The sequence below is a fragment of the Ursus arctos genome, unplaced genomic scaffold (assembly GCF_023065955.2).
Source record: "Ursus arctos isolate Adak ecotype North America unplaced genomic scaffold, UrsArc2.0 scaffold_2, whole genome shotgun sequence".
NCBI lineage: Eukaryota > Metazoa > Chordata > Mammalia > Carnivora > Ursidae > Ursus > Ursus arctos.
The window spans coordinates 55,099,673-55,126,690 of NW_026622874.1; the positions used below are offsets into that span (position 1 = coordinate 55,099,673).

The window sequence follows — 27,018 nt, forward strand, 5'->3', positions numbered from 1 at the left end:
AACTGAACATTCAGTCTACTTTCTGTTTGTTGAAGCGTTTATGGCTCCTACTCAAGACAAGAGAAATAACAAGGAAAGAAATGACTCTGAATACAGAACATTTTATTACACAAATAAAAAAAATGAGAGCGTATCTGTTAGCTCTTGCCAACTTTTGAAATATGGATTCCATTTGTCTTTATTATGGTCTATTCCCAAAGTGCCTTTTTCCTATTTATTAATTTTTGTATGTTACTATTAAACAGAAATGTGTGCCTACTGGAAATAGTCAAAGCTATTTCAAGAAACATGAAAAATGAGAAAAATATATCAACTCGTCTTTTTACTATTCTGTCAATAAATTAAGAAACATGCAGTTATTGTGGCTTCTCCTCCCTTTTCAAAAAAGTATGTGTATTATCATGGTAAAATGTCCCATCAAATCTGTAATAATCATGATGACTCATAGATATGTGATTCCCCTTATTAAGAAAAAAAAATACAGGAAATCCAATATAAATGAACTGTTTTCCTCAGTAGTGTAATAAAACTTGGATACTGGTATATGAGTTTTTGATTATATCATCCACTGATAATCTCTGGGTTCATTTCCTCCCAGTGAAGACTCAGTCTCCTTCCTCCCTCCCACCAGCCCCCTTTGGCCACTAACATTTTAGCAATTCTACTCCCTCGGCTGGGGAGGAGGCCTCCCAGTCACGGCGACCACAGTCTAGTATATTTTAAAGGCTGTAAATTTTCACCGTCAGATTTGAGCCAGGGGTGTTAAGCTCCAGAAGATACACATCTGCTTCCTACTCAAATGGTCTTTTGTTGTGCTTCTCAGTAGAGGGAGAGTTGTAATGCCACAAGAATAAATCCCAAGTGGGGAGGGGTAAATTATGGCATTTCAAAAAGAAATGCTCATGACTGCAAATATAACTAGGCTTTATTCTGTTCTTAAATTCTCTATTTCTTTTCAGAGGTCCATGATAATTTTTTATTACTCTTTAATGAACAGAGTAAGTCACTATTAAATTTCTAAAGTAACAAATTATTTTGTAACCTGAGTCATAACCCTTGAATGTATCTGGTTTCTATGTTTGGATTTCCAAATGTCAGGTTTTCCTAAATAGGATCACATGAATACAGGGCCAGAAAACAAAAGAAATGTCTAAGCAGCTTCTTGGGAAGTGTGCCTGTGGTCCATGCCCATGTATCCAGCCTATGAGTTTTTATTTACTAAATATTTAGAAAGGTAATCAAAGAATACTTAGTGTTAGAGGTTTACTTACATTCTCTCTATTCTAATGCCTCACTATCCAAGAGCAGACAATGATAGACCAACTTCATAGCTAGCAGAAATGCAAAGAGATAAATGTAATTGATCTTCAGTTTACTAATGAGTTCTGTTCCAAATTCTGTTTGTAAGTCTATCCTTTGGGACTGTCAATGCATTTTCCCATTGAAACAAATTTATAAATGGTAGGTAGGTTTCCCAGCTAGCCCACAGAATATGCTCAACCCATATGCAGTTATAAACTAGTTCGAAAGAACTTGATCATCAAGTTTCTGAGGATATAGGTATTTATTTATTCATTCACGAATGTATTGAGTACTTACTTAGTGGGAATACAGAGATAACCTGGGTCCCTGATGGTAAGGACATCATGGTTGAATCAGGCAGTTAAATGCCCATTTCTTAAGTCTAAGTGCCATCACAGAAGATAGAATAGTGCGCTATGTATCTAGGACAGTAAGCTGAAGGTGCATGGGGTCAGGACAAGACTCTCAGAGGGTGTCTGAACTCTTTCTTTTTTTGCTAGAAGGGAAGGATGCAGTCAGGGAAGGGGGTGAAAGTGAGAATTTGTGGGAATTTTCTCTGGGTATGGGAGGGGGAATCAGCATGAATACGCAAAAGATGTTAAGAATAGCCTGTTAAGAATAGGTGGGAAGTTTGATTACCTTGCAAGCAAGGGCTGGGCCAATAGGGCTTGATAAATATGGGTTTGTTTGCCCCACTTGGAGGTGAGATGTCAAATAGGGGACTGACATGTTCATATTCACACTTTTAAACTTCACTTGGTCATTCCGTTATACTGGATGGGAGAGGCCATCAGCACAGGATAGGGAGAGGGACTCGGGGGCTGTTGGAGTTCTGTCAGAGAAAATTAATAAGGCTTGAGGGAAGGGCACATGGGGAAGAAGAGGGGATGGATTAGGGATATTTAAGAGTAAATTTGTTAGGGCCTGAAGACAGATGGGATTTAGTGGTAAGATAATGTCGAGATGAATAGAAAGAATGGTAATATATTATTCCCCCCCTTATTAAAGAAAGGAGAAAAAGGAGGAAAGAAAAAGGAAGAAAGAAAGAAAGAAGAAAGAAAGAAAGAGAGAAAGAAAGAAAGAGAGAAAAAGAGAAGAAAAGAAGGAAGGAAGAGAGGAAGGGAGGAAGAGAGGGGAAGCACAAACCTGGGGGCAGAGGCTCCCTTACAGATGTGTGCTTGGGTCATTACCCTGATCAGAAAGTTGGAGTTGAGGGAAGTGCTCGGGAGCAGTAGAGGCAGGTAATACAACAGGTGAGAAGCAAGTCTGCAAGAGTGGACGAGGAGGCTTTCAAGGGGGCAACCAGCGATGCTGGACCATAGCTAGAAGAGAGCAATGCCCAGAAGTCAAGACAGTAGAAAATTTCAGGAAAGGCAAAACAAAGTGAGTCAGTAGAAGAAACCAAGATTAAGCAATAAACATGGGGTTTAGCAAATAGGGAGATACTGGTGCTCCAATTTCCAGTTTGGGAGAAGAGAACACATTTCTCTGTCTCATGCTGGGGGCTCTATTACAGAACAAAGAAGCTTTCCTGCAGGGACATAGGGTGAGGGTGGGGCTGCAGGCCTCTGTCAGGAGAGTAGTGAGCCCTGGGTTGGAGCAGCGAAGGTGAGGAGCTGCAGCTCTGAGAGGAGAGGGGTTTGAGGTGGTATATGTTGGGTGTGTGTATGTGTGTGTGTTGGGGGAGGAGGGTGTGAAGAGCACTATTCCAGAGAGAGAGATCCAGGGGAAGTGTCCTTAGGGTAACCTTAGGTGGCGGATGGATGGCCAGTGGCTACAAACATTGTTTATCAAGAAGCCGATTCTTACCAGTCACTGTGTTACTATTACCAAAAGGACCACATTTTTTGAAAGTATGAGGATAACATCTTAACTCCTTAGCAGAGCACGCAAAGCTTATCAGGAGTTGGTCCCCACTAGTCTCAGCTCTTGCTGCTGGCCAACCCTGTGTCCCCATATTGGAATGTTGTCCCTACCCCCTCCACGTACCCACCCACCACCAATGCTCATTCACTCCTCCATGTTCTTCGTATGTGGTTCCATCTATCATGAATGTTCTACTCCCCTTTTCTCAGCAATCTTTCTAAACCACACAGACCGAATATCACCTCCTTAGTAAAGCCCCTTCAACAGAGTAGGTTCTCCAGCGCTTGGCTTATATCTTTACTCAATCCAACAGTTCAACTTAAAAATAACATCTCTCCCTTCTCTTGGACTGTGAGTTTCAAGGACACAGAGGGGCTTATTGATTTGAACTTTCTCAGTGCCTGGCTCAGTGCATGCCCACAATGAGTGCTCAGGGTTTGTTTAAACCCTGATCTAACTCCAAGGTTAGTTGTAAAAACTATCGGTCAGGAAAGATGGCGCTCACTAAACTTTATTGACCTGAAGCTGTTATGGGAGTGGTAAAGACCATCACCGCAGACCTTTGGCAAGTGTGTTAAGGGAGAGTGCCTAAATGCTATTAAGGCTTATATGTTAAGAAGTTACACTGTGTCCTCAGTGATACTGGGCAGCCAGGATGACTCATGACCCTCAATTTAAGCATCTGGAAGAGTCAATTTTATTTTGGGAGAAACTCTGTGTCACCTTTACTGAAAAAAGAAGTGCACATGAGGTCTTGGCAAGATGATATATTTCATAAATCTGTAAAATAAATGAAGTTCTTTGGGGACATTAATTCTTCTCTAACCTCTCTTGATGAGTTCAGAAAGTATTTATTATGCGAAGGAGCCAATTCCAAAGTGAAGCTCAGAGAATGTTCTTTCCTGAGCTCCTGGAACACAGCTCGGGTTAGTGATACTAATCTGTGATCATGACTCAGAAGCAGGAAGTGACACCAGACGAGCCTTAGTTCCAAACAACCCTCGAGGGGAGGGAGGAGCCCAGAGGACTGAAATCCTGTGTGGTTTTTCACAGCGTCTTTACTGAGATGATTGTCTTCCTTCCTTCTGAGTCTAGTCCAGGCACAGTCAGTGAAATGAAGGATCTGTGTAAGTATTATTCGGGTTTCTGGCACAAGAGCTACGGCTTCATTTGGGGTTGTGTTGAACTCAACCAAACTGCACTAATGACATCATAAAAGTTCTGCTTTTCAACAGTGAACTAGGGAATCATGGCAGGAAGGATGCAAACTCTCATGGAAGATGGGGTTTCAGTTTCAGATTTTCTACTTATATGTGTGTGACTTTGAGCAAGTGCCACTTAAATTCTTCAAGTCTAATGACCTCATCAGTAAAATGGGGATGATGCTACCTACTGACAGTTCCACACTGGCATCCGATGAATGCGTACTACGCGCTGGGCGCTACTTTATATGGGTTGGTTCTCCTTAATCCCTTTGATGTAGATATTATTGTTATCCATTACGTAGGTGAGGAAATTGGGATTTACAGAGATGGTGCACCTTGCCTGCGGGGAGGAAGCAGTAGAACTGGAATCTGAATCCAAGTCTCTCTGAGCCTGTTACTGAGTCTCTCTCTCTCTCTCTGTCATGGTAATGTAATCTATATTTCCAATGAAAAAGTAATACGTGTTTACTTAGAAATGGAAAATTTAGAAAATAGAGAACAAGCAAGAAGTTAAAGTTATCCATATTAACTCAACTTGGTAACACCCAGTCAACATTTTGCTAAATATCAACATTTCTTTTTTTTTTTTTAAAGATTTTATTTATTTATTTGAGAGAGAGAGAGCGCGTGAATGAGAGCATGAGTCAGGGGTTGGGGGGTGGAGGGGCAGAGAGTGAGGGATAAGCAGACTTCTCTGAGCAGATAGCCTGACACGGGCTCAATCCTAGGACACTGGGATCATGATCTGAGCTGAACGCAGACGTTTAACCCAGGCGCCCCGAAGAATCAACGTTTCTTTAACAAAATCTTACCATGCATTTATTTGAACTGACATAGTTATTCACATTTGGGGCAAGCGTGGAACACCATAAGAGAACAGAGGAGGGGCAGACTGCCACAGCACAGTGCCTGTGGGCATGGTTAAACAAGCTTTGTTTTCTCCCGAGGTTCAATATTTAATCTATTTTTTATTCTCTTCTACCTACCATCTTTTCCACTTCATATCCATTCTTCTCCTTCCTTTAATTAATAATTTTATTAATTTTCTTTTTAAGTCAAAGGAATATAGTTTATAAATAGGTAACAATAAATCAACAAGGCCCACTGGACCAAGGAAAATAGACATTATCAAATGAGACAATTCACATGGATGAAGTGGCAGCCAGTTCACTTAGTTTGTTAAATCTCAGAACCAGGTCTTTTTCTTGAGTATCTGTGAGGTTTGCACAAAGGCAATTGTTTTAGCCCCAGCTTCCAGCCCTAGAATTGTGTGTTGTGGGTCACAGCAAGACCCAACCAGAGAGTGGGGACGACTCATTGCAATGTACTACCACTAGTGGAAAATAACTTTTTAAAAAAATTGAAGTATAATTGACGTACAGTGTCCTATTGGTTTCAGGTGTACATCATGGTGATTTGATATTTTATACATTCTGAAATGATCCCTTAGTTACCATCTGTCACCATACAGTCATTGCTACTCATTGACTGTATTTCCTATGCTGTACATTACATCCACGTGACATTTCTTTTATAACCGGAAGTTCATACCTTTTACTCCACCTGTTTTGCCCACCCCCAATCCCTCCCTGCTCGGGTAACCAATAGCTTGTTTCCTTTATCTGTGAGTCTTTTTCTATTCTGTTTCGTTTATTTTATTTTTTAGGTTTCATACCCAAGTGAAATCACATGGCATTTGTCTTTCTCTGTCTTACTTATTTCACTTAGCATAATACCCTTTCGGTCCATCCGTGTGGTCACAAATGGCAAGGTGTCATTCTTTTCTCATGGCTGAGTAACATTCCATTATATACATATACCACATCCTCCGTAGCCATTCATCTGTTGATGGATAGTTAGATTGCCTCTGTATCTCGGTTATGGTAAATATTGCTGCAATGAACACAGGGGTGCCTATATCCCTTCAAACTGGTGTTTGCACTCTCTTTGAATAAATACCCAGAGTGGAATTGTGGGTTACATGGTAGTCTATTTTCAATTTTTTGAGAAACCTCCATATTCTTTACCATCGTGGCTGCACCAATTTACATTCCTACCAACAGTGTATGAGGGTCCCTTTTTTCCACATGCTCACCAACACTTGATAATTCTTTGTCTTTTTTTTTAAGATTTTATTTATTTATTTATTTGACAGAGAGAGACAGCCAGCGAGAGAGGGAACACAAGCAGGGGGAGTGGGAGAGGAAGAAGCAGGCTCCCAGCAGAGGAGCCTGATGTGGGGCTCGATCCCAGAACGCTGGGATCACGCCCTGAGCCAAAGGCAGATGCTTAACGACTGCGCCACCCAGGCGCCCCTCTTTGTCTTTTTGATCATTGCTAATCTAACAGGTGTGAGGTGATACCTCATTGTGGTTTTGAATTGCATTTCCCTGATGATTAGTGAAATTAAGCATCTTTTCATGTGCTTGTTGGTCATCTGTATGTCTTCTTTGGAAAAATGTCTATTGAAGTCTTCTTTCCTTTTTTAAATCAGGTTGTTTGTTTTCTTGGTATTAAGTTGTCTAAGTTCTTTATATATTTGGGGCATTAACCCCTTGTTGAATGTATGATTTGCAAATATTTCTCTCATTTAGTAGTTTGCCTCTTTGTTTTGTTAATGCTTTTTTTTTCTCATGCAAAAGCTTTTAGTTTTATGTAACCCCATTTGTTTACTTTAGCTTTTGTTACCCTTGCCTGAGGAGACTGGCCCCCAAAGTATTGCTAAGATTAACCTAAAAGCACTTACTGCCTATGTTTTCTTCTAGGAGCATTTAATCCATTTTGAATTTATTTGTGTGTATGGTGTAAGAAAGTCGTCCAGTTTCATTCTTTTACATGTAGCTGTCCAGTTTTCCCGGCCCATCTTTCCTGCACTATATATTCGTCACTTCTTTGTCATAGATTAATTGACCATATATGGATGGGTTTATTTCTGAGCTTTTCATTCTGTTCCATTGATCTATGTGTCTGTTTTTATGTTTTGATTACATAGCTTTTGTAACTATTTTGATTACATAGCTTTATAGTATAGTTTGAAATCAGGAGTGTGATACCCCCAGCTCTGTTCTTCTTTCTAAGATTGCTTTGTCTGTTATTCAGGATCTTTTTTGGTTCCATACAAATTTTAGGATTCTTTGTTCTGGTTCTGTGGACAATGCCACTGCTATTTTGATGGGGATTGCATTGAATCTGTAGATTGCATTAGGTAGTATGGACATTTTAACAATATAAATTCTTCCAACCCATGAGCATGGAGTATCTTTCCATTTATTTGTATTGTCTTCAGTTGCTTTCATCAATGTCTCAGTTTTCAGAGTGGGTCTTTCACCTCCTTGGTTAAATTCATTTGTAGGTATTTTATTCTTTTTGATGGCAACTTTAAATTATTTTCTTTATTTCTCTTTCTGACATCTCATTATTAGTGTTTGGAAACGCCACCAATTTCTGTATATTAATTTTATAATTAATTATAATTAATTTTCTTACAACTTCACTGAATTTGTTACTTCTAACAGTTTTTTTTGGTGGAGTCTTTAGTATTTTCTTTATATAGTATCATGTTATCTGCAAATAATAGCAGTTTTACTTCACTTCTTCCTTTTCAAGCTGGATCATTTTATTTCTTTTTCTTGCCTAATTGCTGTGGCTAGAACTTCCAAAATTATGTTGAACAAAAGTGGTGAGAGTGGGTTTCTTTGTCTTGTTCCTGGTCTTAGAGGAAAAGCTTTTGGCTTTTTACTGTTGAGTATGATGTCAGCTGTGGGTTTGTCGTATATGGCCTGTCTAATATTGAGGTATAGTCCTTCTAGACCCACTTTGCTAAGAGTTTTTAGCTATAAGTGGGTATTAAATTTTGTCAAATGATTTTTCTGTATCTGTTGAGATAATTATATGATTTTTATCCTTTGTTTTGTTAACGTGGTGCATCACATTGACTGATTTGCAGATGTTGAACCATCCTTGCATCTCTGGAATAAATACCACTTGATCATGTTATATGATCCTTTTAATATATTGTTGAATTTAATTTGCTAATTTTTGTTAAGGATTTTTGCATTTATGTTTATCAGGGATATCGGCATGCAATTTTCTTTTTTTTATGTTTTTTTTTTCTCTTCTTCTTTCTGGTTTTAGTATCAGGTCATAGCACGTGCTCCTGATGATGGACTGGGAGCAAGATCATATTATGTGAGATGATGAAGCACATCTCAGTTGGCTTCTGGCCAGTGTAGGTCTTACACACTTCTCTGGAATCTGAATGTTCTAACTAAGCTCTTAATAGTGATTAAATAAACCCCATGATTACTGATTACCACTTCCTATCAGCATTACTCAGTATTGGGAAGAGGCTTTTGTTTTGTTTTGTTTTTGCAACACTCTATCTAAATAAATGCTTGCTCATTTTGCTGAGAAATCGTCTATAAACTAGCTGGTTGCACTGTCATCAGGTAATTTGAGCAAGACACACTTCTTGTACTTCCATTTGAACACTGCTTAGAAAGGAAACTAGACTGGATTTTGCTATTACTGAGTGAAGAGTTCTAAGTTTCTGAGACATAAAAGGGAGTGGAGCTGTTGTGAACGCTTGAGTGAAGCTAAGGCATTTATAAGTGAAGAATATTGATACAGAGAATGAAGATATTCCTGAGAATAAGAGTGAAAAGATAAATAGTTCCCTTCTGGGTAGAGTTGCCAGATTTAGCAAATAAAGATGTGGGACTCATGCAGTTTGTGGTATGCACTTAGACTAAAACAATCATTCATTGTCTATCTGAAATTGAAATATAATGGGTGCCCTTTATTTTATCTGGTAACTCTCCTTCTGGGTGATAAATCAGATAAAAAATCTAGTAGAGATATACAGTACTTTGCAATTCTCTAGGGTATTCAAATATATTTAAGCAAAACCCCTCCCTGGCTTCCTTTGCTGTTCTTCATAAATCATCATTTCTCCTCAAAGGTGTACTTTATGTTTCTTTCTGGATCTCTGACTCTTATGGGGGATGGTGTTTAGGAAGCTACATTCTGGAGATCTTTCCTAAGAAAAAAAGAAACCAGGACTTAAGTTTTTTTTTTTTTTAAGATTTTATTTATTTATTTGACACAGAGAGAGAGAGAGAGAGAGACAGCCAGCGAGAGAGGGAACACCAGCAGGGGGAGTGGGAGAGGAAGAAGCAGGCTCCCAGCAGGAAGCCTGATGTGGGACTCGATCCCAGGACCCTGGGATCACGCCCTGAGCCAAAGGCAGACACTTAACGACTGAGCCACCCAGACACCCCAAGACTTAAGTTTTCTAACTGGAGTGATTCTGGAGAGATTAAGAGGAGAAGGAGGTGGAGGAGGGGTTGGGAGATTGAGAGGTAGTTCAGGGCTGGCTAAATGCAGTTCCGGATTGCAGTCCTGGCTCATGTCAAATATTTGGACTTGGAACTTCATAGACAGAAGTCATAGGGTTCCCGGGAGAGAGGTTTCCCACAATGTTGGAGTCTAATGGAGGGTATGCACCCAACCTGAGCCAGGAAACAGGGGTCGCCCAAGAAAGCTAGTAATTACATTTCTCTCCCCCTCTCTGTGCTTGTCATGGACCTTGCTGCTGCCTGCAAGGGAGTGTCCAGGAGATGTACTGATCAGGGCCTGGCCCCTTGCAATGTGACAGCAGGAGTCCCACACTTCCCAGTCGCTCAGGATGAACAAGACTAGGTCAATCTTGGTCAGCAGCTATCTTTCTTCCCACGGAACAAATAGGCCCATAATAGGGCTGGCTTTTCTTTGCAAAGGGAAATTAAGGCCTGGAACTAGACTTAAAGACTTTGTAGTGAATGGAAAGCCATTTGCTTTCTTTGCAATTAATTTTGCTATTTTTACTCATCTTAATAGGTTAAGTCACTCAAAGAAATGAACAAATTAATATTTACTTTCCACCAGAATCTCTTCAAGGTCCCAATGTTAACAGTGCCTTGCATATCATTTCCTGTTTTTCTCCACACTCATGCAAACATAAAAGCATATGCTTTTATGTGTACATATATACATTATGTGTGTATGTGCATATGTATGTATACATACAGAACCCTATGTTTAAAGTTTTGAAGGGAATAGTGTATGTTTTTTAAAAAAATGGGATTATTAAGTACATGAATTACATTACTCTATAACTTGCTTTCTCACATTATAAATAGTTCTCTAGTCAATAAAGATTATACCCATTTTTAATATCTTTAAATTTTTCTGTTATGTGGGTATATAAAAATTTGTTTAATTAGTCTTCTATTGATGAGATTTTAGGGGTTTTTTTGGCCATTAAAAACTGGGCTGCATCAACATTAAAAAATATCCTTATATGTATGTTTATTTCTATAGGAAAGAATTCAAACCAGAACATTGATCACCAAAGGCCATGTATATTTTAAATTTCTTTAGATATTGCATAATTCCTTTCCAAAAGGTTGTAGCAATTTACACTTCTCTCCTCCACCCCTGCACCCAGAAGTATATGGGGGAGCTTATTTCCTTGCTCCTCATTCGTGCTGATTGTTTTAAATTTTTGTTAATCTGATGCGTGGGAAAATGGTATCTCATCTTAACCATCCATGAGGTTGAATACATATTTAACATATATATATAATATATATTTAAATTTATTTTAATTTTTACTTTTTTTAGCAGGGGAGGAGCAGAGGGAGAAGGAGGAGAGAGAGAATCTTAAGCAGGCTCTATGCCCAACATGGAGCCTGATGAGGGGCTTGATCTCACAACCCTGAGATCATGACCTGAACTGAAATCAAGAGTTGGACGCTTAATTGACTGAGCCACCCAGGCGGCCCTTAAATATATTTTTACTGGTTTTTTTTTTTTTTTTGCCTCTTGGAAGTTCATTCCTCTGAATTGCCTATTCATGCTCTTTGCCACTTTTTTATTGACTTGTTTTTTTCAATTAATTTTTAGGTTTTGCTTGTGTATTAAGAATTACATTACTTGTATCTGTGATGAATTTTTTTTTCTCCTAATACATTATTTGTGTTTTAACTTTGTGGTATTTTTTCATCACGTGAAATTTCAAATTTCTATATTGTCATATATTTAAATTTATTATTTTTTGTTTTTACTATGAAAGAAATACACCTTTGTGGTAGAAATTCAAATGGTACAAAAGGGTAGAATGAAAAGTGAATTTTCCCCCCAATTTTTGGAATTCTTAGGCCAGTTCTCCAAAGATAATCAGTGTTAAAAGTGTCTTCCTTACCAGTTTGGAATTTCGTGTGTTTATGTAAACATCTCTCTCTCCCTAAAACTGCTAACATTTACTGAGCACCTACCACATGCTAGAAAATGTTCTAGGCAAAACTCCTGCCTATCGAGCTTACATTCCAATGGTACAAAAAGTAATAAACAAACCAACCAGGAGATAAATAAAATAATTGCAGATAATAGTAAATTCTGTAAAGAAAATAGGGTTAGAGCACAGAAAGTAATAGGGAGGAGCACATTATTTTAGATGGGGTGGTTGAAGAGGGAGTCTCCAGTGAGATGAAATTTCATTGGCAATATAATAAATGTAAATACTGTACAGTATTTAAAAATACCATGTGCTGTCATCACTTAATAATAAAATAGGACACATTTACTTAGCGTATATAGATTTGCCCGTATGAAAAAATTTTAAGTTTCATTAACATAAGATGGTTAACTTCAATTTTATATGGACAGACGGTGTGAAAGTACGCTTATCTTTCTGTGTCTCTTGCCATCCCCACATGTAGAGGCCATTCACTCGATCACTTGGAAGCAGATTACACACACGATCAGCTCTTCGTATTAACCAAAAGGAAGTGTGGAGGCTGTCTGGAGAAGGGGCCTCACCAAGAAGGGAGGAAGTGGATCTCCCATAAGTGAGTACTTTAATTCTGGGGGCACATGGGAAGGGCTTGGCTAATGGGAGGGTGGAGCGGTCTATGGCTCTTACTCTTCCAGTTGATTTCTAGCCCCCGTGGACGTGCACGTCTAAGAGGGAACTATCGCAAGGCTGAAAGCGGGCAGTACGAAATGCCGTCTCTCCTTTCCTAGCCTACCACTTTGAAAATACAGAAGCTCCTGTGGTGATAAAGGGGGTCAGTTTACTAAATGGGCATCTCTTTGTTGTGGCTTTGAGATCTAAGCCTGGTTTCTGGGAAACTCGGCAATGTGGAACTGAAAGAGATTCGGTGCCCCACACGCTCCGCCGCCACTGAGCTGTCAAACACAAACAAAGCACATTGCCTATTTAAAGGGGAAGAGAGAAGTGTAAGATTAAAGTCAGGTTCGGCAGTTATCTCTGGATTCCTGTTGTCCGTTCTGCTCCTGATCCACTCTTCAGTGGGTTTTTGAGAGCTGGCTTGCTGACCCAAACAGATAGGCCAACTCGTGATTTATGGAAATCCACTGAGTCATGCTGTGTCTCATAGTGCCTTTGCTCTGCTCTGAGGAAGCTCAAATTTATCTTTTTGGCAGGAAGTACCCAAAGAGGTCTGTCTACACAGCAGATTCCCGCAGGAAGAGATGGCCATGCTGTGGAAGTGAGTTATTATCATTCCTGTGCTTCTCTGGTGAACCCAGATGGACCCGTGGATGCTTTGGGTAGCCAAGGTTCTCACGTACTTTCTTAATTACTGTAATCAGGTGAGCAAAATGACAAACCATCTGGGGTTCTTGGGACAATACTTTGCAAACCTGTACAGCTACCCCTTTGGATAATAAAACATGTTCAAATTGTAAGCAACCCCGATTTAGCCGAAGGAGGAGTTGCAATCACCTTGACGATCGATCCTGGGCAAGCCCTCCTTTGTTTCACCTTTTCTGAGGTCTTGGCACAGGTTAAACCAGCCAGCGAAGAACACGAATGGAACCTCGGCTAAATGCAGGTCTTTGCCAGAGGTTCTGAGGTGTGGGGGTTAAGGATGCATATGGGATGGTCTTGCAGAGCAAACTGCAAGAGAAACAAGGAAGGGTACGTGTGGGGAAATATGGAAACTGCAAGAGGAACAGAGAAACTGCATCAGAGAAACAGAGGACATGGTTCCTGTCCTTTTAGGAAAATTAGACAATTAAAAATGAGCTGAAGACATTCCTAAGGAAACCTAAGTAGCAATGCATACAATGCTTGTTAGGGACATATGCATTTGAGAGAGCGGTGTACTGTATAATATGCGATCACCTGCGTGAGTCAGGATTGGTTTGGGAATTCATCCCAAGAAGGTGAAGAAGTGGAAGAATGTGTTTTCATGATGACAGTGGGTTGTGTAGGCAGGTCAGAGTGCATAAAGTGATAATTGGTTATTGATGATGAAACAAGGATGGGGAAGGCCAGGATATTTTCCAGCGAGAGTGATTCTAAGGGTGTTGCTTTCCACCTTTGTTTCTACTGTTCCAAGTTAGCGTAAGACATTGCTGCACTTCTAATCATCCGTTTAGCTTGCCTGAGGTGTCTCCTAGAAATAAACATCACCAACAGTCACTGGGCACTTACTGTGTGAGTCATCTCATTTGATCTTCAGAGCAACACTGTGTGTTGCGAGATGTTATTATCACCATCCCCATTCTATAGATAAGGAGCGTATCAGTCAGGGTAAGTTAGATCACGATACATCACAAACAACCTTCAAATCTCAGTGGCTTAAAGTATACGTGCTACTGTGGGGTATGTTCTACATGGGGTAGCAGAGGGGGCTCTACTCACTGAAGTCACACAGGGACCCAGGCTGATGGAGATTCCATTTTGAAATACATTTCTATGGTCTCTGGAAAAGAAGACAGGCATCTGGTGAACTGGCTCTTAGTTTTTGCTTGGAAGAGATCCATGCATTTCTGCTAACATTTCATTGGACAACACAAGTCCTATGGCTATGCCTGCCTTCAAAGGGTGTAGGAAAGGGAAATGCTAGCTTGTAACTGGGAGCAGGGGAGAAGACTGATAGCTGTGAATGACTCTAATGAGTAACTACAAGGAACCTAAGGTCCAAAGAGGGGATGTGACTTGCAAAAGGCTTCACATCTAGCGTGGTTCCATAGCCCGCCCTATCCTCTGCAGCACCTGCATTTTGCCTTACGCGCAAACTGGAGGAATTGAGAGAGGATGGTTGGTGGGAAGACTGTAATTGGTGATGAGATTCACTTCATAACTCCTTGCTCTGTTTCTAAGTTTCAGTGGCCAGAATAGAATCTTTGAAAAAAATCATTTCATAGTATGTCTTTGGCCAAGGGAGAAGGGAAGGGAGAAGGAGATTAAAAGCATAGAAGAATGTTGAAATTGTATTCAGAGACTCAACTTAGTTGTCAGAAGGGCTGCGGGTTTCTTGTCCTTTGTTGGGAGAGCTGGGGTTTTAGAAAATAGTCACTTAAAAATAACAGATGAATTTTGCCACAGTTGGCCTCCTTTGATGCTTGAGATGTTTGGAAAATGAGGAAGACTTTACTGCCGGCTTGTTTATTTAGGTCATCTTGACGGCTGAATTAGAGTAGCCATGAAGCGATTCAATCGCTGGGTCTAGGATAGAGAAAACCATTCTTGAGAATAAAGAAAGAGTCGGAGAGAACGTCTCTGAGGGGAGTGGGGAGAAAGAAAAGCCCACAGAGAGAAGAAAGTGCTTGGAGGAAAAGACTGGAACATGTGAAACAAGGGGGTGGGGGAGAGGGAGGGAAAAGGACTTTGAAATGAGTAGGCCCACCCACATTCATATTTTCTATTCCAAGAAACTCAAATTTCTGGGATATAGGATCAAAAATAAAAACATCCTCTATAAAGAGGCTGTTAAATCAGCTGGCTCAGCCAAGAATTTGAGCACTTCTGAGATCTTCTCCGTCTTGTTGGGGTTGGCAAACCCTTCTTCTGGAGCACATGGAGTCAGTCAGGCTTTTGTGGAGTGACTGAAGCATCAGGGGCCAGAAGGAAGCCAATCCGGAGAACTTTATTCTAGTCCCCACTTTCGGACTGAGGCGCACGAGGGCTTGTACAATTCTCTATGATCTGAGACCCCTGGATAGCCCCCAAAATAGCATTTGGAATTTAATTGCCAAGGGTGAAGAAGTATTCTCTGTTCCCAAAACTGAGAATTTGTTAAAATTGGGAATTTGGAGTTGGGCTCCTTTCAAATACGATATTAAAACCTAATTTTTAAGGTCAAATTTACACTATATGGGTAATACTGTTAAATTTCGTAAGCGAAATGAAAAAAAATTAAGATGAAAAAGAACAGACTATTTGGCATGTATAGTCAGATTTTATCTACTTAATTTTTTTATTTCTCAAGATTATATTACAAAGATATGGTCAAAATGATCATATTCTTATGTATTTGAATTTTGAATTTATAAATACATTTTTAAGTACTTAATCTAAATTTAAGTTAAAGTTAAGTCAGTTTAATTTGTTGTGATAAGTACCAGGTCTTGTATGAAAGTGTTGAATCAGTTAAGTGTACACCTGAAACTAATATTACACTGTATGTTAACTAACTGGAATTTAAATAAAAACTTAAAAGAACAAAATGTGATTAATGCAACAAATAACGCAAGTGGATATAAAATAGAAAGTGAAAATCTCTTTTTCATCTAATCCCAGTCCTCAGAGGTAATCACTAATTTTCCCCCAGCTTTATTGAGTTATAACTGACAAATAACATTGTATAAGTTTAAGGTGTATGAAGTGATGATTTAATGTGTGTATCCATCAGGAAATGAGAACCACACTAAGGTTAGTTAGCACATCCGTCACCTTACATGCTTACTTCTGTGTGTGTGTGTGTGTGTGTGTGTGTGTGTGTGTGTGTTAAGAACATTCAAGGTCCATTTTTTTTTTAAGATTTTATTTATTTGAGAGGGAGACAGATTTTGAGAGAGAGAGAGAGAGAGAGAAAGAGACAGAGCGCACACACGAGTTGGGGAAGGGAGTAGAGGGAGAGGGAGAAGCAGACTCCCCACGGAGCAGGGAAGTTCAATGAGGGGCGCAATCCCAGGACCCTGAGATCATGACCTGAGCCAAAGGCAGATGCTGAATCTTAGAGCCACTCAGGTGCCTCTAAGATCTATTGTTTTAACAGCTTTCAAGTATAAAATACAGTAGTGTTGGCTATAATCACCTTGCTATATGTTAGACCTTCAGAGCATCCACCTTATGACTGGACTTTTGTACCCTTTGACCGTATCATTCTGTTTTCCTCACTCTCCAGCCCCTGGCAACTATCATTCTACTCTCTGTTTCTAGGAGTTGGGCTTTTTTTAAGATTCCACATATAAGTGAGATCATAAGTATTTTCCTTTCTCTGTTTAATTAATTTCACTTAATAATATCCATCCATGTTGTTGCAAATGACAAGATTTCATTCTTTTTTATGGCTGAGTCATATTCCATTATATATGTATACCTATGTCCACACACACACACACACACACCTATCTCACATCTTCTTTACACATTCACCTATTGATAGACACTTAGGCTGTTTCTATGTCCTGGCGACTGTGAATGATGCCACAATGAACACGAAGTAGAGATAGCTCTTCGAGAGAGTGCTTTTATTTCCTTCAGATCTGTACCCAGAAGTGGAATTGCTAGATCATCAGGGAGCTCTATTTTTAAATTTTGAGGAAACGCCACACTGTTTCCCATGGTGGCCGTACTAATTTACATTTATATCAACAGTGTACAAGTGTTCCCTTTCCTCCACACCCTTGCCCGCATTTGTAATCTCTTGTCTCTGATAATAGCCATTCTAACAGGTGTGAGGCGATAGTTCATTATGGTTTTGATTTGCACTTGCCTAATTATTAATGAGGTCTATTTTTTGATGTATCTATTGGCCACTTGTTTGTCTTCTTCGGAAAAATGTCTCTTTAGTTCCTCTGCTCATTTTTTAAAAAAAGATTTTATTTCTTTATTTGAGAAAGAGAACATGAGCAGGGGAGGAGTAGAAGGAGAGGGAGAAGCAGGACCCCGGGATCATGACCTGAGCTGAAGGCAGACACTTAACTGACTGAGCCACCCAGGCGCCCCTCCTCTGCTCATTTTTAAATCAGATCATTTCTTTGCTTGTTGGTTTGGATATTCAGTTCCATGGGATCCTTATATACTTGGGACATTAACTTCTTACCAGATAGATAGTTTGCAAATATTTTCTCTCATTTCATAGTTTCCTTTTTCATTGTGTTCTTTCCTTTGCTGTGCAGATGCTTTTTAGTTTAACTAGTCCCGCTTGTTTATTTTTGATTTCCTTCTTTGTGGTTTCAGTACCATATTCAAAAAATCATTGCCAAGAGCGATGTCAAGGATATTTTCTCCTATGTTTTCTTTAAGTAGTTTTATAGATTCAGGTCTTACATTTAGGTCCTTATTCTATTTTGAGTTAATTTTTATAAGTGGTATAAAATCAGGGTCCAATTTCATTTTTTGGCGTGTGAATATCCAGTTTTCCCAGTACAATCTTTTCAAGAGATTATCCTTTTCTCATTGAGACTACTTGGCTCCCTTGTCAAATATCCTTTGATGTATGTGTTTGAGTTGATTTCTTGGTTTTTGATTCTGCTCCATTAGTCCATGTGTCTGTTTTTATGCCAGTACCATACTGTTTTGATTACTGTAATTTTATAATAAAATTCGATATCAGGAAGTCTGATGCTTCCAGAGTTGTTATTTCTCAGAATTGCTTTTATAGATCTAGACATATTTTCGAATGGTATTTTCTATGTCTTTAAAAAATGTCATTGGAACTTTGATAGGCATTGCGTTGAATCTATAGATAACTTTGGGTATTGTGGACATTGTAATAATTTACATGATTTTAAAAGTATGGAAGGATATACATAAAAATATCCATAACTCTCTACCACCTCTCACTCATTCAACCTTTTAGGTACATTTCTCCTATCTGTCTGTCTGTCTATCTACTTATCTATCATCCGTATCTATCTACCTATCTATCCATCTCTCTTTATCTGTTTATGTGTGTTTATGTATAAGTTTTATGTGCTTGGAATCATGGTCCACATTTTATCCTATGGCTTGCTTTTTCACATAAGTGTATTTGGTAAATATTTCCCTATGTTATTAAATATGATTAGCTAGACTTTTAGAAGAATTGATGGTGTATTTTGTTACCATTTAGACATAGCTTGAGACATTTAGAAGTTAAGTGGCTTTGCCACTATGGATAAATCGTTTGCTTAATATCAATTACTTAAAAAACCTCACCTAATAGGAACTTCTGTTTTGGGGAAGATGGAAAAGAGATACTTTTCTCTATTCTTCCTGCTAAGTACAATTAAAAATTCTGAAATACACACACACACACACACACACACACGCACACAATATACATATATATTACACTTTTTTGTTATACTTGTCATATATATATGTATGTATATGACACAAACATAAGAAGAATCTCTCTATATAGAAAGGACACAGACCTGATTTAATACAAAGCCCCCAAATATTAGAAGAGGAGGCCATTGGTGGCACCTCAGTCCTGCACTGAGCACACTGGTTGGCATATAGTAGTTAATTGCTAAATGAATGAATGAAGGAATGAATGAGTGAATAAATGATGTGGGATTATCCATGCTGAATTTGAAAGAACTAATTTTTATATGAATCCATTTCTCCTGGGGAAATTGTTTTGGTATTCTTCAACGCCAGAAAAAGTCATATTGCTCTGAGGAGAGAAGCAGATTTGAAAGGAAGGAAGATTTCATTTTGGAGAAATAAAACTCGAAAAGGCTATTTTCAAGAAGGGAAATGAGGCTTTCTAGTCAAATTCTAGGAAAGACATCAGCATGTGCCTTGTGGGTTTTATATATTTTTGCCTCCAAATGTCTTGCAGGTCTTGTGATTTCTGGACTGCATACGCTCACCTTCTGGCTGCATCCCCTTTTCTCCTGAGATGCTCTGAATGCCCGACTGTGCCCAGTGGCATCATCCTAAGTTCTTAAAATACAAAATGTTCAAATAGCCATAGCTTTTTTTTTTTTTTTTGGTCTCTTCATAGCACTGACTCTAGAAAAATCAGTATTATTTTCCCACTGAATTGTTTGCCTCTCCTGGTCTCATGTAGGGTCTATGAAAGACACAGCTTTCCCCCTGAAGGATCTCCTCCCCATTTGGATTCCATCAGCCTCCAAAAGGGCCTAGTGTCTGTCCGATGTCCAGTCTTGGAAGCATCTAATTAAATCTTCTTTAAACCATAGGAATATGAGGTGGAGATGATTTCTTTTCTCTCATCCTAACTGTGCTGTCCTTCCACTTGTAATTGTAACAGCTCCTTGAAGTCAGCTCATGGAGGCGCCTCACAGGAAAGAATGGGCAGTGTTGCTATTGCCAACTGCTTGGGATGGGCAAACACCCAGGGCGAGGAGTGGTCAGTGCCTGCGTTTCACTCCCCTTTCCTCCTGGAGCAGCCCCACCATCACCTCAGACAACTCACATCACTGAAACGGAAAATGTAAGCCAACCTACTTCTCTTTACCTTCATGAATGCTTTAAACACTCTTGGAAAATCTGAGGGCTCCTCACGTGTTCTCAGATACATTCCTTTGCTCCTGATGGAGGTGAAAAGATATGGTGGTCAGTAGAAGGGATCTGGGCCATGCCAGCAGACACTGTGGGACTGTGGAACCATGTAACTGGAGACAAGCAGTGAACACCTTCTCCACAGGGAAACTCCAATTGCCCTGAGCCTCGTCGAAGGCTGGCTCAGCAGCTTCCTTGCCTGTTAACCTAACGTTCCACATGGGGCCCTCCTACAATGGCGGTTGAAGCCTGGTAATTAGATTGTGAGCATTGCTGTGAAGGAGGCACATTGCCAGCAACCGGGTGGCATTGACAAGGCTTGGTCCCACTAGGTACAATGTGTGGGGGCTTAAAAAAAAATCTCAGCTCTCTTTTTTTCTCTAACTCCTTTGATGGATCTCAAAAAAGTCCTGCACTCCTTCATCCACCCCACCCCTCCACAATCAAGGGCAAACACCGGAAGAATGCAATAATCATAATCATAGGGATAGGAAAATGATACTCTTAACGATCAGACATTCAAGTGAGATTTAATGAACACAACTTTACTTCACGTACTTTTAATACATTTCACGTACCACACAGCAATTTACTGGGACATGGATTTTAACACGCTAGGCTAATGGCAAGATAAGAATTACTGAGTTGAATGTGGGTTCACTATGCGGGAACCCTTTTATAGTGTTGACTCTGAGGAACAGGGCTAACACCCTGTTTATGGACGCGTTGAGAGGAATTGTGCTTTTACTATGTGTGGTTGTTATGTTTCAAGGGACATGATTTCACTGGTAGATTTGCCAAATTTTTGCAATAACATGATTCTACTGTATTTCTATTTTAACACCATAATCTCATGCAGTTTATTTGGGGGAAAAAAAAAACAATAAAAAAGAATGAATTTCAGCCAAATCCAGGTTACTTAGGGTTTAAGTCATAGTCTAACATGAAGATTATTCCAACTCTTTGCTTCTCCTCTTCATCTTTGTTGTTTCTCATCTTAGGTAGATGTTACTGCTTAGTAGCACATTCCCCACAAGGAATCAACGGATTTAATTAATTAATTCCTTGTGAGAAACACCACCTATATGCCTATATAAACGTGTGTGTGTGTGAGAGAGAGAGAGAGAGAGAACTGAGAGGTACTGATATTTTCTGATACCTATACATTTAAATTACTTAGACCTCATGAGCACCTCTCCTTTTTGTCCAGTTAGAACAGATCATCAAGAGATTGCTGTATTTTATCCATCAGATACTTTAGAAAGCTAAACTATTAAGGACATAAAGACCCGTCTGTGTGCTATGAATAATACACCGCATGTGGAGGGCATGCCCAAACCCTGAGATCACTGTAGGGTTGAAGTTGTCTACAGACATATCTCAGTCTTTGGGAAGACATACAGCCTTCTGGGAAGATGAATTGAAAAAGGAAGAATTTTACGGTCAATAAGGAAATCTTAACTTGTGAGAGTAAAATTAGTGTGGGGAGCCAAATTCTGAACTCCCCATAGCTTCCTCAATTTCTCTTTGATGACATTGTGACTTCCTAACTACTGAAGAAAAAGTCAAGTTGAAGAGCAAAGCATTTGATCAAACCATTTATTTACATTATATTAAACATGAGTATGTTTGATTGATTTCTTATTTGTCTTTGGGAGACTACATCGGGGGAGAAGTTGATATTTAAGTAGAAGAGATGGAAGCCATTGCGCTTATACAAAACGCTTAAAATTCAACCGATTGGACATTGCTGTTCACCTCACCAGTAAGCTGTTTTATCTTTTCAATCAAGTTTCAACTAGATGTTGGGTCATGTGGACCCTTTCCTTTTAATGACACAAAGTGGTATATGTACCATGAACATTCCCAGTCTGGGCCCACTGGTTATAAAAAGGGCTAATGGAACCAAGGCCTCCAACTGTGGGGGAAATCAGTCTAGCACAAAGGAGACTAAACTCAATCAAGAGTGTGATTTGTTCTCAACTTTCCACCTGGCTGCTTTGGTGTTATTGTTGACACTGCCATGGTTGTCCTAGTGTTGGGTGGTTAACAGACTTACTTGCCCAACACCTTCTTTTCCACCTTCCTTGCTGAGAACTTGACTTCGTCTCTTAGGAACAGCTCCTTTTAACCCAATGGACAAGGAAGTGGATTGAAAACTGTTCAGAAAAAAAAGAGTACATTTTAATGGAAAAATGAGGTATTTTCCATTGTGGTAAAATGTCTTCTTTTCAATCATAAAATTGCTCAAAAGAGGAAGCAGAAAGAGGAACATGTATTCATTTGTTTTAACTTGAGTTCATAAAATGAGTTCTTGAGAAAGCTACCAGCCATCTATTTCGAAGAATGATGACTTCTTTTTGACATCCAAATACTGTATCATTTCCAGAGCATAATTATCTCTCATAATGATCCGAATTCATAAATTTGACTACAGACCAGGAACTAGTAGTCCAGTGTGGAAGTTCAACATGACAATATATGAGAGAGGGGGAGGGGTTGGGGGAGGGTCAGGGAGGAGAGATAATATATATCTGCTTATGTGACTATTCAAATGACAAGACCAGAGACTGTAAAAAGTAAGACAAGATCTCTCCTTTTGTGGTCGGTTAACTGATACTAGAAGGGTTTTGTTCTAGCAGGTAAGTGACCCGGAGATATTTTCAAACATGGTGTTTTTTACTAAGCCCTGAATCTTGAACTGTGTATGGATGGTCATGTTGGGGCAAATCCCTGCACCAGGATGGACTCATACTTGTTATTCAGAAAGACCCTCTGTGTTCCCAATACTCCCTCGTTGGGGAACTACGTGACTGCAGATTATAAATCACAGCTGTTCCATGCAGAAGGGAGAGCTAGGTTTTGGGCTGCAGAATGTTGAAAACCACAGCATAGAAGCCACCTACAACACCCAACCACCAGCTTGCCACGAAGATGGTAGAGAAAACAGAAAGGAGGCAGATGTGGTTGTTGCCCGGTTGGAAATTACGGCACTAACAAGACTTCAAGTGAAGTAAGGGGTAGGGGTGTGGGGACATTTGCTATGTTCTCCTTGAAGTTCTGTTCTGACCACCCCCAGACCGGGCTGGAGACCATTTTTCTTTCCGGGCTCACAATCCAGTGTGACAGTGACTAGGGTATTGTCAACACAGCAGCCATTTGGAAAGCGTGCTCCTTCCTTCCCTACCTGAACCCCTCTGCCTGGCAGATTTCACCCTCTTTTCCTTTTCCTTAGCGGATTCTTCTCTGCGTGTGACTCTAAAGAAAGGGGAGCCAAGGTTTTCTAGGGTGCTGACGGCAAGGAGGCAGAGTGGGGCACTCCTTTAGAAATCCGGGAATGACCATAAATGACACTAGGAATCCACTCATGGGTTGGTTGTTCCGGGTGGTAGTTCTCCAAGTCTATGTGTGGGGAAGTCCAAAGGAGGGTCAACTCATCAGATGCGCTGAAGATCAGCTTGCTCTAACAACGAACTTGGGTCAGTAACATCGATTGTCCTAACGTCCTTCTCACTATCTTATTAAATCTAAACAACAACATTTCAGTGAAGATATTGTTATCCAAAGAATATAAACAGGATGAAAGCAGGAACCTGGGTTCATTTGTATATGCCGAACCCTTGGTACATTTGTTTTTTGGATGATTTAATCAATATTATCCATATAGATGAAGAAACAGATTTAATGAGATTAAAAGTCCGTCAAATTTGCCTGGCTAGATACTGGCAGAACAGGGAATCAGGCTTGCTACTGTGTGAAGGTTTTATGCTGTGTGGGGGGTCACGTGGCTCAGAATCCCCTTTCCCGTGTGGTTCCAGGCAGGGATCGGCACGAGAGAAATTTGCAGGAGACTTGGAAGGTGGAAGGGAGGTGGCTGCCATTCTGATGAGGGCGTGAGGGCACCGGGCACTTTTGCAGCTCACCTGTGCCATCCCGGATCTGCAGTTTCACCTTGTAGGTGTGGGGCAGCATTTGTTCCAGAGCTTCTCCAGGTCCCAGCAGAGGCCCTCTTGTGGGTTCTTGGAATCCTGGGCCAGAAGCCTTATGCAGTGTTGTGGCAAAGAGCACCAGCTTCTTCTATAGGTTATCTACAGGGTTGAGGTTGGAGGTCATGGGAGTGAGACGTGGGTTTGAAGTTGTCCTTCGTTTACCTGCTTCACATTCAGCTCATCTTCCTATTGCGGGTTCTGCTGGCCCGTAGTGACTTCAGGGCCCCCTTCAGATGCAGTAGCCTCCAACAGACTTCTTCACCAGCTCCCCCAATTATGTCGGGTCTAGTGCCTATAATCAACCCTTTATTTCATGTCACCTATGGTGTTTCGGCTTCCCCCCATCAAACTGTAGCTGTTCGCCTCTCTCAGACTCCAACTGTCTGGTAGGCTGCACTCGCAAGGATAGTATGGGGAGAGAAGACAGGCTGGTTTCAGTGGGATTTGAACCCTTTGCCTCTGGGAAACTAAGGACTCCCTGAATCGAATGCTTAGAGAACAGAGGTGGGAGATGTACTCCATGCAGAAACAGAAGACTGAGAAGTATTTCAATGTTTTCATTTGCTTGAGCAGTTTGCAGAGCTAGTTATTACATAGCTAATTCTGTTTTCAAGAAAGGCTAAAAATACATTGACAGAAAATATTTCCACGGCCATCTGTGAACAATGCAAAAAGGACAGTTTCCTGATTTTCTAATCAACGCTTTCCAATATCATCGCCACGGTCTGCATTTACGCACTAAACGTCCGTGTGCAGAGAGCAAACGTGTTCCCTGTTACTACCTAGATGAAACATCTGGAGGGATGCTATGTTTCCATTTTTCCTTCATTTGGTGTCTTATAGACCTAGCCATCAACACGTGTCTCTTTTCCATCGTGTTTTTTTTTTTTTTAACGTATGATTGTATTTTTCAGGCAGCTTTTTCTGGAAAACAATTTTGCAAGGTGCAAGTTATTCAGATGAAGTGTTGAAATCTTGGCTGTAGGAAAAGCTAAGCGTAATCAACCAACACTTACTTCAACCCCAACTGTAGCACTTCTGAGGTTTCCCCTTTGCCATGAGCACGTCCCTTTTGCTGTCAGCTTGCATACTGCGCCCTGGGACTTTCCTGGGCTTCTCTACCTTCTGCTTTTGGGGTAATATTGGTTTAACCACCAGAAGAACAACATTAGAAAGATCTAATTTTCTTACATGGGAGCAGGAGAGGCTTTCTCTAACTCCTTGCTTCCCTGTATTTCCAGGAGCCTTCTCTGGCTCCTTAAAGAACCCTTCCTTAGCTCCCCAGACTTCCCGCATCTCTACGCTCTCTCCCTGCCATATGTACATTGTCTGTTTAGGGTGAGAAAATATGCCCATAGGTTGGTCCTTTCTTGTTCTTTGTGGAATAGGATGGCCAGATAAAATACAGGATGCTCTGTTAAATTTGAATTTCACCTAAACGATAAATAATTGTTAGTATGAGTAGAGCTTAGGACATATATATACCAGGAAAAATTTTGTTGTATAGCTGAAATTTACATTTAACGAGGCATCCTGAATTTTATTTGCAAAATCTGGCAACCTTAGCGTGTATGCTTTCTGCATCCCAAGTGCCCTAAGGCTTCCACTTTCCAAATCCTGTACACAGACAGGACTGCCAATAGTAAGCCAAGCTCTGGACAGTTTACCAGATTCTCCTTGAGTAATGTATCTGCTTTCTAGCTTTTGGATGAATTCCTTAGTTCTGCCACAAACACAAGATAGTAATTCAGCCTAGGGAATATAGTCAATAACATTGCAATGATTTTGTACAGGGATACACGGTAACTAAACTTACCATGGTGAACATTTCCTAAAGCATGGCAATGAGATCTGCAACCCTCAAACCATGGAGAATTATGGTTTGCTGTATACTCCAACTGGGTTGTTCATATGTTGTATGAACACATGAATGACGGTTGTTTTATGTTGTATACCTGAAACTAATGTATTGTATGTCGACTATGCTTCAAGTAACAAAAAAACACTCATAGGGCATTTGATATAAACCGTATTTTCCGGTTTGGGCTGCACAGCTGAAGAGTTTGAAACATCCTACAAGCTTGAACTCTCTCTCGATTACACAGCTTTTCTTCTGTTTCCTTCCTCTTCTTTTCAAAGCTGCCAGTCCTCTTTTCTTACAAAAGTAATGGCCTCTACTGTGTTCAAATCTGAACTGACCTAACATTGTGCCTCCAGATTTTCCAACTCAGAAATGGCCATCTGACCATGGATGGCATTCCTAGACTGGAGTGTAGATTCTTATGACCCAGGTCACACGGTATAGACGGAGAATCATGAGTCACTTGGGAAATCAAGGTGCAGATATGAAGACTTTTTGAAATCAGTTTGAAAATAACATTTATTGGGCTTTTGCAGATTCTAAAATTAACACATGTTCATTGTAGAAAAAGAAGCAAACATACAGAAGCATAAAGAACAAAATATAAAAAAAAATCATTCATACTCCTGACAAACAGAGATAACCAGAGTTAATATTTTTAGTGTAGATTTCAAATATTTGTCTATAAATACATGTATTGTTTGGGCAAGAGTAGAATGCCACGTAAAAACACTCTGTACGTTTTTGTTGTTGTTATTATTTAACAATGGATTGTGCAAATTTTCTGTGTCAATTTTATTTGCACATCAATATTTCTCTATGGTGTTGGGGGTACAGATCTCCTTCAAGAAAGTAGTGAAAGCTTTGAAGCCTGCTTCCAGGAAAACATATCCAAGTACCCAGGGAATTTGGAATGAAATTTCAGGTTCTTAGAATGGATCTGCAGATCCTACAGGTGAAGAGGCTCTGTTCTAAGACACCACAACTGATTTTAATTAGTATCCGCATATGGGACATTTTGAGTAAGAATTCTCCCAGTGAGAATTTATAAGCCAATGGGACAATCAGACATTTGCTACTTTGGGACCTCAGGTACCAAGTTTTTTTTTTTTTTTAAGATTTTATTTATTTATTCGACAGAGATAGAGACAGCCAGTGAGAGAGGGAACACAAGCAGGGGGAGTGGGAGAGGAAGAAGCAGGCTCCCAGCAGAGGAGCCTGATGTGGGGCTCGATCCCAGAACGCCGGGATCACGCC

General features: G+C 40.0%; 1 long non-coding RNA gene across 4 annotated transcripts in view; it reads left to right on the forward strand.

Moving 5' to 3' along the window:
* Positions 1–4,178: 4,178 nt before the first annotated feature.
* Positions 4,179–27,018, forward strand: part of LOC113268716 (uncharacterized) — a 54,037-nt gene continuing 31,197 nt past the window's right edge. For 3 of the 4 annotated variants that reach the window (XR_008960518.1, XR_008960517.1, XR_008960516.1), the window contains exons 1-4: positions 4,187–4,295; positions 12,134–12,262; positions 12,861–13,028; positions 19,661–19,843. This is a non-coding gene — a long non-coding RNA (uncharacterized LOC113268716). Of the gene's footprint in view, positions 4,296–12,133; positions 12,263–12,860; positions 13,029–19,660; positions 19,844–27,018 lie in introns of all 4 variants that reach the window. The other variant, XR_008960519.1, reaches the window with a different exon arrangement.